The sequence below is a fragment of the Frieseomelitta varia genome, unplaced genomic scaffold (genome assembly GCF_011392965.1).
Source record: "Frieseomelitta varia isolate USP_RPSP 00005682 unplaced genomic scaffold, Fvar_1.2 scaffold_457, whole genome shotgun sequence".
In the NCBI taxonomy this organism is placed as follows: Eukaryota; Metazoa; Arthropoda; class Insecta; order Hymenoptera; family Apidae; genus Frieseomelitta; species Frieseomelitta varia.
In genome coordinates this window covers 192,978-208,980 of record NW_025110209.1, presented here as the reverse complement: position 1 = coordinate 208,980, position 16,003 = coordinate 192,978, and the positions used below count along the sequence as shown (strand labels likewise).

At 48.8% G+C, this 16,003-nt stretch overlaps 1 long non-coding RNA gene across 1 annotated transcript in view; it reads left to right on the top strand.

Moving 5' to 3' along the window:
• The first annotated feature begins 4,182 nt into the window (after positions 1-4,182).
• Positions 4,183-16,003, top strand: part of LOC122532531 — a 52,611-nt gene continuing 40,790 nt past the window's right edge. Inside the window, exon 1 of the long non-coding RNA XR_006307526.1 lies at positions 4,183-4,320. This is a non-coding gene — a long non-coding RNA (uncharacterized LOC122532531). The remainder of the gene's footprint in view (positions 4,321-16,003) is intronic.

The following is a 16,003-nucleotide window of genomic DNA, read 5'->3' as shown; positions in this document are numbered from 1 at the left end:
ACGTTAAAGTAAAAAATGGAAAAACTTTGTGATACGATATTCATAAATTACACAAGCTTTTGTTTACGCGTTTTTCGAAAAATCGTTCGAAGTTTTAAAAATACATCGTTTCGCGTCGATGAAATTTCTAACGAAAGTTATTTAATTAAATTTGGCCACTTTGGCAGTTTTAGTGTTGATCAAAGTATTAAATATGACTGACCGAGCGCAGTGTGGATCGCGACGATATTCTGAACAGCGCGATCGCACTGCGTGGCAGTGAAACGATTCAAGGACGACGCGGCGGTATCCCGTACGTGGAAAGTTCAGGCTCGAAGGTGATATCCACACACTTATCGTTGGACGATCGATCGATCGTCGACGACGTTTCTTCTCACGAGGCACTTGATCAGGCGAACCGAGCGAACGAATGGCAATGCTTGACCGGACGATCGCCAGTGGAACGAGGCGTTAGCCTGCAGGTTACGAGCAGCAGAAACTGCTGCTTCTCTCTTCTCTGCGAAATGGCACAGAGTCAACGAGGCTCACAGAGTCGTCACGAGCGGGGGTGGGAGGAATGTGTGGAGAAAATGGGGAGAAACTTTTGTCGCGTACACGTACGTACGTTCGAGCCGATCGTTGATGTTTGGACGAGATCCGATCCGACCAGGATCGGGTGGAAACGAGCTGAATTTTTTCTCGCGGCGGGACTCTGCCAGGTCGGCTCTTTGTTTTTCCTTGGTTCGGCCCGGGCTCCGTAATTTCGTTCCGACCGCGATGGTAAACGCTTTTTCCCCGGTCTCCGATCGAAACGGGACGAGAGAGAGAGGAAGAGAGAGGGAGAGGTGGCGCTCGTTTCTCTTTTCTTTGCGGGAGACAAGCGAACGATCGTCCATCGAGAGTCGTCTGGATGTGAAACCTCCACCAAGCGGCGGCGAGAGGGAGAAGAGGCTGGTGTGTGGCTGGTGGCGGTGGTAACGTGCCCGTTAACCAGGTTTCACTTCCTTCCGACGCGGTGGCGGAGAGGGCAGGCCAACACCGAGCGCGGTTTTCGCTCCAATTTTCGAGCCGTTCCTCTATGACCGGTCGATTGGAAGTAACGCCGTAGGGAACGGAGTCGAGAGGTTTGAACAGCCAAGATGCGGTGAGAGAGAAAGAACCCGGGGCGGGGGGAAAGAGAATTGACCTCGCATTATCGGTCGGCCGATATTTGCACTCCACTCGTACTCGCGCGCGCACCGACGCATCGTCCTAGGTACGCGTTCCCCCTTCTTGTGCCCCCCTGCCCCCCTTCCTCCTCTCCAGCCCCCCCCCCCCGCTATAGAAGGGTTTTCCCGCTGAACTCGCCAACCGTTCTTTCTCCGACCGACCGACCATCTTTGCACTCTCCTCCGTTCCGCTCCTCTCCTCTCCCCTCCCCTCCCCTCCCCGGGAGCGTTTTTTATCTGGCGAAATAATCGCCGCGACGATTATTCGCGCGTCGCGTGGGCGAAGATGCAGCCGCCGATAGCAGCAGCTGCTGGCCACGCCGTCACGGCCACGGCCACTGCTACCAGCGGTTTACAGGCTTTCCTCTCTCTCTCTCTCTCTCTCTCTTTTTCTTTCTTTTTCTCTCGGTCGTCTTTCGCACGATCAAAGTGCGACCCATTTTCCCTGGTCGGTGGAAAAACATTTTACGCGCGAGGGAACAAAGAGGCGGGGGGGGGGGGGGGGGGGGAAGATATTCGTTCGAGTAGGAAACTTCTGGTCAGAAGAAGAGGAAGAAAGGGAACGAAAGAGAATGATGGAGAAGGGAGAGGCGGCGTCGGTGTGTTGGTTCGCGCCGGGCCGTTGCAGCTTACGGGTTATTCAAATGAACGGTAAAAATCATCCATAACCGAGGGTGGAACGGCGCCCACCCTGGGTATTGGTTATATTTAAATGGGTTTAATGCCCCGACCGTACCCTCGACCAGCCGGCAACCGTCCTCCTCTCCCGACTCGCCCGTCCTCCTCCACCTCTTCCTCCTCCTCCTCCTCCTCCTCCTCCACCTCCTCTGTTCTCCCTCGTCGCGGCTCCCTCGCGATCTCGCGTTCTCATCCTCCCTCTATCGTCGTCGCCACCTCTGTTCCTCGCCGTCTCCTCGTCTCCTCTCGCACGCCCTTCGTCCTCCGCGCGCGCGGTTCGACCTCCACCGCCGGTGGTATCCCACCCGCCGCACCGCACCGCACCGCACTGCTCGAGGGTTAAAGTACGCCGTCGATAAAAAGCAAGTGTGCCGGCAAGGTGGCGGGGCGGGGACGACGGTGAGACAGAGTAAGAAAAAGAGAGTGAGAGAGAGAGAGAGGGTGAGATCGTGAGCTAAGGGGGTTGAGGACGGGACGCAGCGACGGTGGCGTCGGCGGCGGCGGCAGAGAGACGAGAGAAAGGTGGCTGCGTGCGACCGAGAGAGGATCAAAACGGAAAAGGGCAAGAGGAAGGGAGCAAGGGAGCCCGTGGCCACGGAAAGGAGGAGGGGGGGGGGGGGGGGGGGTCGGGGGGCGGAGGAACGGCTCGAGAGAAGTCGGTGTCATTTTCATTCTTCCGTCTTTCTCTTCCTCTTCTCCGGCACCTTTTTTTTTTTTCTTTTTTTCCTTCTACGCCGGCTGTACTCTCAACAATTAGGTATATCTCGGGCCACCCTCGACATTGTTTTCGCGGCATCTCGAGTGAGCTTTTCGCTCGAGATTCTTTCCGCGCGTCGACGAGCTCGCATCTCTATCCTCCGTCTCTCCCTTCTCTCTCTTTCTTCCCTTCTTTCCACGCTGATGGTGTTGGTATCGCGCGCGCCCCACTCGACTCGACTTGACTCGACTCGGCTGAGAATCGAGAATCGTCACGCTGCCGCCAACGCAGGATCTCAAAGATCCTCGACGATTCTTCGATTTTGGAGAAAGGAAAGAACAGAGGGAAAAGGAAAAAAAAAAAAAAAGAATAGAACCGAAAAATCAAATATTTTTGCACCGCGGGAAATCGGCAGCGCGCGCCCGATCTGCCGCTAATCCGGACTCCGGCAAAACGATATCGGATTTTTCCGGCTCTGGCAAAAAAGGCGGAAAAATCGGCGCTGACAGAGGAACCAAAAAACGAAAAAAAAAAAAAATGAAAAAAAAAAATCGAGAGAAGAGACGGGCGAGAAGAGACGCAGCAAGTGAGTAAGCGGAGAGCGGGACGGAGATGAACGGGGAAAGCCCTGCGATCGGACGTGAGACCGAAAAATTGCGTGTAGTTTTCGCCGGGGCGACAATAATTGAAACGGTGCGTAACACCGTCCGAATCCTCGAAACCCATTTTATATTTTAATCGCACTCGTCGCCCCGACGCTCTCTTAACCCCCTCTTGCGCCCTCCGAGTCGTCTATGCAGCAGCTCGTTGCCCTCGTTTCGTTTCCAATCCTCTCCCCGCGTTTCCCGTCTTTTTTTTTTCTTTTTTTTCTTTGGTTTGTTTGTTTGTTTGTCCCTTCCTGCTCACTTCTCTCTCTCTCGATTTCCCACCGAATTACCCGCCAGACGTCAGGCTCGGGATTGGTTCGATCGCGATCGGATAATTTTCGATCGCAATATTGGGTCGCGAATTCAAAGAGATCAGCGACAAAAGTCGGAGATCGTCTATAAATAATCGCTGACGATCGCTCTTTGTATTCTGTAATTCGTGGCTACTGAAAATTTTCAAACTTTCAGACGAAAAAAAATTTCCAAAGACGCGCTCTCTTCCCGAGAAGGTCGATCGAACGGCGCGAGTAATTTGCGACCGATTCTCCTCCGTTGGACGAGGAACAAACTCGTGACAGAGCCACACGCGGGGAAAAACTGTGCCGGGAGAATGCGGAATACGTTTCGAGGGCCGATGAAATCGATTTCAACGTACCGACGATTGCAACCGGCTGTTCGCACGGTTGAGAAATCTAGCGCGCGTAATACGTAATTGCGTTGTTAATACATATTTACGCCCGTTCGCGTTTCACCGTAATTTATTATTTCTCCGCAATATTATATACATATATATATTTCGAAGGTCGATCGCCATCGTCGAATTGCCGAGCAAACTATACGTACATATGCAGCGAGTAGGCGAAACTATAGCCGGCTATAGGTCGGCGTCGCGTCGTCGACGATTCGTTATTCGTTGCTTCGCCACAGTGGTGGTGTATAGAATGCCATTGGTATAGAATCGGCATGTAGCAAGCGCGGCGAGCGCGAGCGTTAATCGATGAACGTTTAATCGATCGATCCTTTCTGTCTCTTGTTTCAGGTGAGTACACGACCATCGCTAACACGACAACGATGCCAACCGAAATCACGGGGAAACGTTTGGGATCGTCGCGTGAGTAAAATCGCAGTTTTCTTCCTTTCACGGCGACGCGGACGCGATCGAGTCGTCGGTACGGCTCTGCGCGGCGAGAAGAAACTGCCCCAGAATGGGAAAAGAGAAGTCGAGAGAGAAAAAGGGAAGTTTAGGGAAGCGTAAAGATGTCAACCGGCGGGGCGACTGTTTACGATTTTTAGGTCGGCGCTGCTTTAGGCGAATCGCGTCACGTCCGTACATATTTCCCCACGTATTTTCTCGGATATGAATAAACATGAAAATTCCACGTTGCTCTTTTTTCTTAATAATTTTTTATACTTGATATTTCATTAATGCAAGACATTCCGATCGAGCCTGCTACGGCAGCCGGTTGCGCAACGTGATTTGCGTTTCAATAACGCGCGTACATAGTAGGTACTCGTTGTGCGGCCTTTTCTTCCTCCTCCTTCTGCGTCAGCGTGCTTCCTCTCGTACCTCCGCCGACTCCGCGTCTTCGATCCTCTCTCTCTCTCTCTCTCTCTCTCTGTCTTTGAACATGCTCGCGGCTCCTCTCCTTTTCGCGTTGGTCGCGTGCTGCTTGCCAAACGCAGACGTAAACTTTACCGGACTGATTTTTCACCTCGGCATTTCTCTCGTGGGGCGAATAATCGGCGAAACGGGGGGATGGATCTCCACCGGAAGAATGGGAAGGAGAAACGCGTAGATGCGTCTATCATCGTGGCAGCGCGATGAGGAGAGGAAAGGAGGAGAAGGAAGGAAGAAAGGTGGTGGTGGTGTGCAGGTGCGCGCGGCCAGCAGCAGGAAAGAGAGCGACGAGCGCGGCCCCGTAACTGTATTGGCCCTGTACGGTGGCTGGATTTTAATCGAAGCGCAACGTATAAAGTTGCTGAAAATCAGATTATCCCTGCTCGTCCTGTTCCTCGTCCTCCTCCACTTGCCGCCTCGTTCGCTCCCTCCCTCTCCTCCGCTCCCCTCTTCTCTCCTCTCCTCTCCTCTCCTCCGCCTCCGCCGCCGCCTCCGCCCGTCCTCGATCTCTGCTTTCCGGTTGGCCACGACTGCGAACCATTTTTTACTCGCCCAGGGTTTTTTTTTTTTTTTATCTCGCTGATTTTTATTGATTCCTGCAAATCAAACGGTTCTATCCGCCGCGGACCAGCCAGCCAACCAGCCAGCCAGCCAGCCAGCCAGCCAGCCCGAAGCTTCCGCGGCCTCTCCGCAACCAACTTTGACCATCCGGACTAACGAGAAATCGCCATCATCCGCCGAACGCGAATCGTTTTTGCGGTACGGAGGTTTGCGTTACAGGTTTCGCCTCCCTTCGCGACCCAAAACTCCCCCGACACTCGCAACGATTCCGTCGCCGTATGCCCGAAACGAAGGGGGAGAGCTTTGGTGTCCATTGGGTGAAAAAAGAAGCGCGAGTCGACGCGGAAAATGCGGCGATAATTTCGCGCGGAGGACGCGAGAGAGGAGAACGTTAGAGTATGATTTTTAATAACGGCCGCCCGAGGAGAAGTGGGGGAGCTGTTTGCCATTACGTTACGCGGTAAATAATAAACGTTTATAAGGCCTTGGAAGTTATTATACAATATATACGTTCGTATACGCGCCCGATGCCATTACGGGTATCGTATATTATTAATGCAGCGGCGCTCAACCTACCGCCGCCGGCTGAAAACTATGTACACACACACGTTCGCGCCTTTTGCGCTCTCGTCTCTCCTCCGACGAACGCCGGCGGTCGATTCTTCGACCGGTCGCCGCGACCTGTTCCTCCCAAATGTTTCGTCGTCGGCCTCTCTCGGTCCTCTTCCTTTCGATTTTCTGTCCATCGGGATCGAAAAGCTGAGCGAGGCTCGACCTAAGCTAAGTTCGCTCGGCTCATCGTCGCCGCGATGCCTTCCCCCTTCGAATGTAATTACACTCGCAGCGGCATAATATTCCACCTGGAGTAATGACAGACTGTTTGTTTTTTCGTGGATGTGACAACCGCCGCGACGGCGCGATTCCGATTTCGGCCAAAAGGAGGCAAAAGAAAGAAAAAAGAAAGAAAGAAAGAAAGATGGCGGCGAGAGAAAAAACGAGAGACGCCACTCTGTGGACAGTTCTCACAGTTTCGGTTCAGAACTTCCGAGAGGCGTAATTGCGCAGTTGTTTCTCTCGAGAGATAAAAGACTATTCAAGGCGATCCGTGGCCGCGCTAGACAGAGAGATTAGGCGAATTATATTATTTTACGTGTAGTATCGCGAAACCGTGGGACGATAGCGCGACGCCAAAGTTTCGTATCAATATTTATTGTAAACGATAAGATTAAGAGGAATTTGTTAATACGCGGCTCGTATATTTATATTGTTGCGTCACGCGCCAGTTGGAGCCGACTGCTCGCTACTCGCATAAAACGCTCTATCGAATAAAATAAAACGGGGAAGCGGTTCTCAGCGTTGTCCTACGCGAGTTTTCCCGCGAGATGAAGAGAAAGAGGCAGAGGTAAGGAGAAAAGAACGTGCGTGAGGGCACCATCTCTACTCGTAAAACGGCCGGAATAATCGCGGGTTATTTATCATTTGATAAAACGTGTGTAGCGTATTTCGCTTCGTGGTGTAACTATGGCCGATTGCGTATACGTAAGCGTCCGCGTGACGCTTGCCGGGAGTGGGAGAGCGTGATTGCGCGCGAAAAGGACGAGAAGGGATAATAAATCGGTGGCTGGCGTAAAAGGATATTGACAAAACTATTAGCAACAAGACGGTTACATACCGTTTCGTCTGGTCGTCTTCGTCTTCGTCTTGGTCGTCGTCGTCGTCGTCGTCGTCGTCGGTCAATCGAATTCGAGTCTAATTAAAGATAGGCTGTCAACGCCGATCGGAGCGACGAGCCTTAACGAGGATAATTTTCCGGGAAAGTAAGTAAAAGAGAAGAAAGATGACGGGTGGCTGGTGGTAGTTCTGGCGCTTTTTCGCCGGCCGAGGAACTTCATCCGCCCGGCTTAAAAAGACTCTCAAGCCCGGCAATAACGAGGCGCTCATCGATCGATAATAATTTAATGATAGTTATTCTCTCTGCCAGGCTGTTACTTCTCTCTCTCTCTCTCTCTCTCTCTCTCTCTCTCTCCTTCTCTCGTGACGTGGTCCGGCTAAAATATTTTTGTATCGTTCTCTGTCGGCCAACTGGAAAGTCGATTCGTCACGACCTCCGCTTAGAAAATATGCTACTTCATTCTCTCGTTGGAGAGAAACACAGGGCCAAGAAAGAGAGAGAGAGAGAAAGAGAGAGAGACTCCGCGGGAGTCTCGGCGTACGTAAGTATTATACTTACGTACGTGCAGTTAGAACGACGATACATACACACACATAATCCAACATGTGCGCTCTACAGCGAGACAGAGGCAAATACGCGAGCGATCGTTGAGAAAAAGAAGGACAGAGAGACATCGAGGGGGACACCTACGTCTTCGGTTACGCTGCTACGTACTCGGCTGCGTTCTCGGCTCTCCGGTTCTCCAGCTCTCTCTCTCTCTCTCTCTCTCTCTCTCTCTCTCTCTCTCTCTCTCTCTCTCTCTCGCTCTCTCGTTCCCTCCCTCCCCCTCTTTCTCTCTGTGTGCCTGCGTTCGTAGCCGCGGCTACTTATATATAGAATTAAATATACGATACATTATTCATTTTAAGTTCTTTCTCCTTGCTTATCCGGAGAACGTATGTATTACCCGCACACTAACGTTTTCTTCCTTCCTCTTTCCACCTGGTGTCTCTCTCACTCTCTTTCTCTCTCTGCCTCCTTTCGCTCCCTTTCTCCTCCGCGGCCTGTGCTCTCTCTACTACCTCTTCTGGCCCGCGCTCGGCCCTCCTTCCTTCTCTCGCTCCTTTGCTATTCTCTCTCGAACGCGTTCACGGACGTGCGCGCGCGCACACATACACACGCACGCATACACGCCGTCAACTCTTTTCTACGTACATACATACGTACGCTTAGACGCGCACCGTCGAAACTTGCGAGCGAGCTCGCGGCTCTAACTTTTTATTTTAAAGATGGCAGCCTCTCATTTGCAATTCTATGCGGCACGTCGATACGCCTGATTTATCGTTGCTATACTTGTAACGAGTCCGCGCGATTCCGCCGCAATTTATATATATGTATGTATCGAGGGTGCACGCCGCGCGGACGTAGGTCGCCGCGCGTTCGCCCTTGTGATTTTCTTCGCCGGCTGGCCACCAAGAGCTTCCTCGTGATTCTTACCTCCGTAGTTTTACTTTTCTCGATTTACTTGACCTTTCACGGTCCTTTTGTCCCCCGACGTCACGTTTCGAACGCGATATTACGAACTGTTATTTCGAGAGTTTTGATCCAGCGGAGCGTCCACGACTTGGGACCGGAAAACGGACCACTTAAGATTAGGTGAGAGGTGAATACCAATATCGGTATCGTAGTTCCTAGTTGAGTGTCCGTACTTTTACCCCGGTTGAGCGTCCGTCGCTATCCCCTCCACCAGTTCTTGGAGAATATTGGGACTATTCCCCCACTCTATCGTACCGTGGGGCCGCGTGAAACATGACACTTGAACAACACAAAACAAGCTACATATATAATGACCAGGTATTGGTGCGTGGGATCGTGCAACAGCTGACGCTCATCACCATTGTTTCCTTCGATGCCAACTCGCGAAATACACTTATCCATTTAAGCGTCCGCTTTCAGTCCCAACGCGTTGATCGCCGCGTCACTCGTATGACAGTCGGATTTTTAAATCCTAAGGCAAATAATAAGGAAATATTTGATAGACGACTAGAGGAAATATTTAGTTAGATGATGAAGGAAATATTTAGAAATAGTAAATGATGTTTAGTGGGGAAATGAGTTTCTACGAGTCAAATTCGTTGTCAAACAATGATACAATAATAATAATAATAATTACATTATTTGCATAAAAATATACACAATACTATAATGGTTGTTTGTGATACAGTTGGGAAATATTATGGCATTTGGAAGCCTCGTTGGAAATTTTTTTAAATTTCTAGTCTATTATACGAAACGTGTAAAGCTACTTCTAATTTTAAACGTTAACAAAAAGAATTAAAAAACATAGAAAACAATAGAACGGGTGGCAAAAAACCTGCTAGATTTATGGCGATCAACACGTTAAGTAATCGTTTGTTTTGTGCGTGCGAGTGTTCCAGCGCGTAAAGTTGCGTGGAGTGGGGGCAGTCCCAATTCCAAGAATTGGAGTGGGGATAGCGACAGACGATTAAGCGGGGAAATGTACGGACACTTAACAGGAGGCTACTGTACTTTGTTGACGTAGTTCTTTACTAACCTTGTCACATATATAGTTGATCATAGATGGGCGTGTTTTATTCATATAAATCATCTGCCAGCGGATGGAACAAGTTCGGACAAAATCTTTTGGCACATCTCGCTCGCAACTTCCGCGTAGATCAACAGTTCGATAATCAAGATTAGGTTGCATCCGTAAACTCAAGAATCGTAAAGGAAGAGAGACTTGTTGATCATTTCTTTTTTTTTTTCCAAAATATAACCCTTTGCACTTGATTGTCACTTCTGAGAGGACATCGCAGTTAAATCTAGCCAAAAGCTCTCTCTTTCTATATTTTGCTGATAATTATAACGAACGTTCATATTCGACGTGTTATAGTATGATATCTGAACAGGCGGCTATAAGAACGTAAGAAGAACATAAAAAGAATTTCAGAAAGAAGAAATTTCTGAACATGGTCCTCAATTGACACTCGGCTTCTTATTACTTTTTACGATAGTTTAAAAAAAATGGCGATGGGATTGAAACTATGTTAACATTATACTTGTTCTGGCGAACTCGTAATTCACGGGTTGTTGATTGCTTTAAATTTAAATTTAGACGACGATCACGACATTGAAAAGGTACAACGATAATGATATAATTATATGATATAATTATCAAAATTTCGTGTTGAACACTGATTCGAACGATCATTTCAAATCAAGCTGTATCATTTTATTTGCGAAACGATGCTGGCAGACGATCCAAAAAACAGTTTGCCAAGGGTTAAAATTCTATTTGACACATTCGTTCGCAAGTATCTCGCGAAGTGAACGACGTTTCGTTAAGCGGCACGGAGTGTGGACCGCAAAGGGGGTTAATAGACGGCTCTGAGCCAAGACGAGAGCCGTTCCGTGTCTCGGCGCGCGAAATCGAAAGCGACGAACGTTTCCACCGTGTCGCGGCGACACGGTGATTATCCGGGTAACGCGATGATGATAACGACGATTAGCCGTGGTGTTAACGTTCCAGCGTGCGAAACTAGTTGCGCGCGAGCGCGTGCCGGCACCTTGAAAACGAGAAAATCCGGTCGAAGGATAGCCTCTCGGCGTCGTTAGAAAACATTCGAGAGTTTCGTTGAACGTGCGATCGATCCAAGCGCATAACGGTGGATCTCGATCGAATAGGAGAGGACGACCGTTCCACAGTTTCAGAGCCTTCGACGAAGAGTTGGCTCGGACCACCCAAATGCGGCTGGCGAGGAATTTTCTTCCTCGGCTTTTTGATAACTGCGCGAAAGGAGGAGAGAAATAAATTCGACCTTGATCGACGACGTTCGGCGGATCGTCGTTGCCATGCGCCGGCAGTAGATCGTAAAGAAAAAGTCAACAATAAAAATGGTAATGCGGCAAGTAATACGCGCATGATACTGCCCATTATCCACGCGCGTCTTTCTTTATTATCTTCCTTTATACTCGATACAGCGTGGCTCGTAAAGATCGCGGTAGTAAAAAAAAGTATGATTTCGTACCGGCGCGGTGAGGGGCGGCGAGCTAACGGCGGGATCCACTGTTCCAATCGAATCGAGCCGAGGTCTTGGACACTTGGAGATTTGAATTCGGCGGTAGCAGAATTTCTCAGTGATTGAGTGAGAGAAAAGAGAGGAAGAACGAGAGAGAGAGAGAGCGAGAGAGAGAGAGGAACGAGGTAGAAATGGATACGGGGAATTGTCGCGTTGGTGGAAAGAGAGGGACGAGCGAGAGCAGAGAACGAGCGTCGAAAAGTCGCTAACCCGTCCCGTTTGGCGCGAGCGCGCGCCCATTGTTCGACTTATCGGCCTCCACCACGTGCTTTACATAATGGTAGTGTCGAAAATGCGGTTTAACGATATCTAAACACGAGTACTCGGCCGTTTTAACTGGAAACGCGCCGCGGCATGGGGGTGGCGGCCCTGTTGCGCGAGAGAGAGAAAGAGGGAGAGAGAGAGAGAGAGAGAGAGAGAGAGAGAGAGAGCGTTCGTTGTGTTTTCCACCGGCAGAATCCCCTTTGCCACCGAATATTCTGAACTGGAACATATACGTTCTGTCTCTTTCCTTTCTCTTCTTTCTCTCTCTCTCTCTCCCTCTCTCCAACCCTTGTTTTCTTTGTCGTGCACGCGCGTGCACATCGCGGAAAAGAGAGAGAGAGAGAGAGAGAGAGAGAGAGAGAGACAGAGTACGCGCGGCAATGAGAGAATGAATTTGCAGTGATTCGCTGCGAGAAGCAGATATCGGTTTACATGCGAACAATTACCGCCTTTTGCCCGATCCAAAACGTTATGCTAATTGCTCCGATACTCGCCGGACTCGATCGAATCAAATCCGATTCGGAGGAGTCCTTCATTCTCGGTCGGTGATCTTCGATTTTTTTCTATCTTTCCGGGGGAGAGGAAATGATAGCGATCAAGCGGTTAGAAAAACGGTACGAACTAGTATGTACGTATGTATATACATACACACAACTATGTACGTCCATACATATATATATCGTGTAAGTAAGTAGACGTATCCAGGCGAGTGAAACGAGTAAAAACGTAACGTGTTCTTTTGACAAATACGCGATCGCGAGACGCGCGGGCGTAATAAAACGATAAGAAGATAAATATTTTCGTAATGGTGAATTACGAGGTGGAGGAAGCGGTGTAGACGGCGGAGGAGGTGGAACGGTTGGGGAATCGGTCGGGCAGTTCCATTTGCGTATCATTAATGTAGCGAGTAACAATAATATCGGTACACGTGCGTAAACATTCGTATAATAATTATTCTGTTTAACGTGGTGTCGCTTTGCGCGCCGGGGCTGGTATTTTTACGACGCGATCGTAAAGGCAGCAGCGCGCGATGGCTCTGTCGTCGCGGCGACAACGGCGACGGATAGTTGCATTTACGATTCATTAAATTACGACACTGTACGAAATATATAAATATTCATGTAATCGGTAACCGGTGACGCGTAACCGGCCGCTGGGACGGTAGGACGATGCACACTATAGGCGATTGGTTGGCGCCCGTTGCCGCATCCTCTGCTACGTGCAGAGAAGAAAACTAGCCGGCGCATTTCGCCACGGATTTTTTTTTTTTTTTTCTGCATCCGGCCAGCGGAAAGCTCTGACTATAAAACGTTGATACGCCGCTCGATAAACAGCGACAATTAGCCGCGTGCAAATATTTGTTAAATGATTATCGCGTTAACGTTGCAACGACGACGAGCATTACACGCAATTAGAGCCGAGGGTGCAAACATTATCGTCCGAAGCGACTTACGTGTAATTACATACATGGTTGTAGTGCTGGTCTCGGGGCCCCGGAGTTCGTGCGTAACGCGTGCGTAACTGGACGACGTTTCAGCGTCGTCGTCGCACCAGCGCGGAAGGATCGCGTCACGCGAGTAGAACTATCGTCCGTCAGAGATCTTTTCACGAGCGACGAGTTTCAACGCGCGATACGCATCTCGTGGTATGTAGTTGGCAGTAGAACGCTCACGCCCTCCCCCAACTATCTCTGTTCCCCGTGTTTCTTTCACGCAAGAAAGAAAATCGCTCGCGTGTCGTTGTTCGATTTTCCTCTCGAAACAAAGCCCTCGAAGTCGATGGGAGGAGATATGGTTGCCTCCCATTATCGTTATTCGGCGAAATCATATCGCGGATTATGGGGCTCGTACACACGGGGTTCACACGGGCGAATTGCAGGGACAAAACTAGTTTATCCCCGTGGAACGCGCGCAACGGCGCACCGACGCGACGCACCGACAATTTGCCGAATCGGAAATTGCCGAAAATAGGCAAACCGTCGGCGACCCGTCGCTCTTTTCCGCCGTTAAATTCCAACTTTGATTCCATCTTTCGCCCCTCCGTTTACCTCTTTTCGCCCGTCAATTCGCGAAATCTATCAGCTCGCGATTAACGCGTTTCGCGATCGATAACATAGTAGTCCTACGTCATTTCGAATTCTTTAGCTGAGCGCCGGTAACGTAGTTTCACGTCACATTAAACTTGGCGCTTTTGCTGTCCGCGAGGTTTACACGTCGCGTCGTGTACAATTTCCATTTGTCTAACGAGTGTGTGAAAAAATTACAATAATATCGAAGTTATCGTTGAATATAGTTGATTTGAACGTAACAACATTCGTGCGGTAAGAAATTCAATTCATCATTCATCACTCGTTTTTTTTATCGAGTATTTTTTGTCGGTATCTTTGTTTGGAATTGTAGGTTAAGATAATTTTAAATAAGTTTTAAGTATATTTAAACGTAACTGAGGCAAAACAAATGACAAGCTTATTATCTCTTGATAATTTCTATCCAGTGACATTGTACCGACGAGTTCAAAAGAAAAAGAAAGCGACGAATTATTGTATACGATTCGGTCACTCGTTATGGTCCGCAATCAGTTAACCTCTTGCGCTGGAATGACGTGTCACGCACGTCGAGAATTTTTTTTGTCCCAAAATTGCAACATTTTCATAGTGTTGAGTGTATTTAAACGTAATCCGGGCAAAACAAATGACAAGTTTATTACCTCTTAATAACTTTTATTCAGTGATATACCGACGTACGACGAGTTCAAAAGATAAAGAAAGCGACAAATTATTGTATACGGTTCGGTCACTCGTTATGGTCCGCAATCAGTTAACCTCTTGCGCTGGAATGACGTGTCACGCACGTCGAGAATTTTTTTGTCCCAAAATTGCAACATTTTCATAGTGTTAAGTGTATTTAAACGTAACCCGGGCAAAACAAATGACAAGTTTATTACCTCTTAATAACTTTTATTCAGTGATATACCGACGTACGACGAGTTCAAAAGATAAAGAAAGCGACAAATTATTGTATACGGTTCGGTCACTCGTTATGGTCCGCAATCAGTTAACCTTTTGCGCTGGAATGACGTGTCACGCACGTCGAGAATTTTTTTGTCCCAAAATTGCAACATTTTCATAGTGTTGAGTGTATTTAAACGTAACCCGGGCAAAACAAATGACAAGTTTATTACCTCTTAATAGCTTTTATTCAGTGATATACCGACGTACGACGAGTTCAAAAGATAGAGAAAGTGACAAATTATTGTATACGGTTCGGTCGCTCGTTATGGTCCGCGAACCAGTTGCCAGCACAGTTAAACAAATCCTTATTACGGAAAAAGATCTTTGTTTGAAATTTTAGGTTATGGTCAGGTTATGTATTTTCTTTAAAGAAATCCTTATTATGGAAAAAGACATTTTTCTTTGACATTGTAGGTTATGATCGGGTCATGTGTTTTCTTTAAAGAAACCCTTGTTACGGAAAGAGATCTTTGTTTCAAATTTTAGGTTATGGTCAGGTTAATTCATCGAGTTATGTATTTTCTTTAAAAAGACCGTTACCGTCGAAGGAGATTATTTATTTACGCGAGTGCGAAACGTGAAATGTTCCGTGGGTGAATTGGAGTCGTTCGAATTTAATAACAATGGTGACACACAGGCAACGATGCTTTCGTTCAAACAAAGGAACATCAGAATAATAAAGAAGCGACGAAGAGATGGATCTCTTACGATACTCAGGTATAGACTTTTGTAAATTATAGTATACGGCCTGCAGTCGTCGATCGCGAATGTGTTAATTATTATCGAAATAGGTTGGCGAGTAGATCGCCCGATGGACGCGTGGCCCGGCCCAGTTGGGAAGAGAGGGCAAACCGAACCACAGCGATCGTAAATCTCGTTAGCCTGGAGAGTGGGATCTCGAGAAATATTTCGTAATCGATTAGCGGGTCGCCGCACGAGAGACGGCCGGTTAAATTACGCTCATCTGCCGGCTCGCTTCACCAATTATCCGTAATTTCACGTCGATCCAAATGTTACGTTGTATCTGGGCCCTATCATTCCCGCCCGTTCCTTCTGTGAATTCGTAGATTTGACGCTCCGCGACCAATCCTCCTTCTCTCGTTCTCTCTTCACGTACCTACACGACACAGCCGACACGCGATCGCGCAATTACCAAGGATCAACGCCAAGAGTGAAACGTATGTACGCGCGCACGATGACAGACAACTCGATCACCGGCTCCTTCTTTAACACGTGATCTTTCTTACTTTCCGCGCCTCTTCGTTCCATTGTCAAAAGTGACGAGAGAAGCGAGTTGATCAGATCGCGGACGATCGACACAGTCGAGATTGTCGAACAGCCGGTGGCTGCGTTTGATCGTTCGTTTCAAGCCGACATCCGGCATCTCGGTGCTGTCACGACGTTTCGCTCGGGCAGGATTTCTTTTTTTCTTCTTTGCGCCGATGTTTTCAATTTCGTCGAACCCGGCCCGAATAAACGGCCGGAGAGGGAGACGGCAGGCGAAAACGGGAAAACAAGAGGAGCGAGCGACTCTTAAAAAATAATCGGCGACCAGCGGCCGGTCTCGCGCGAGCGTATTTTCCGCGTTCC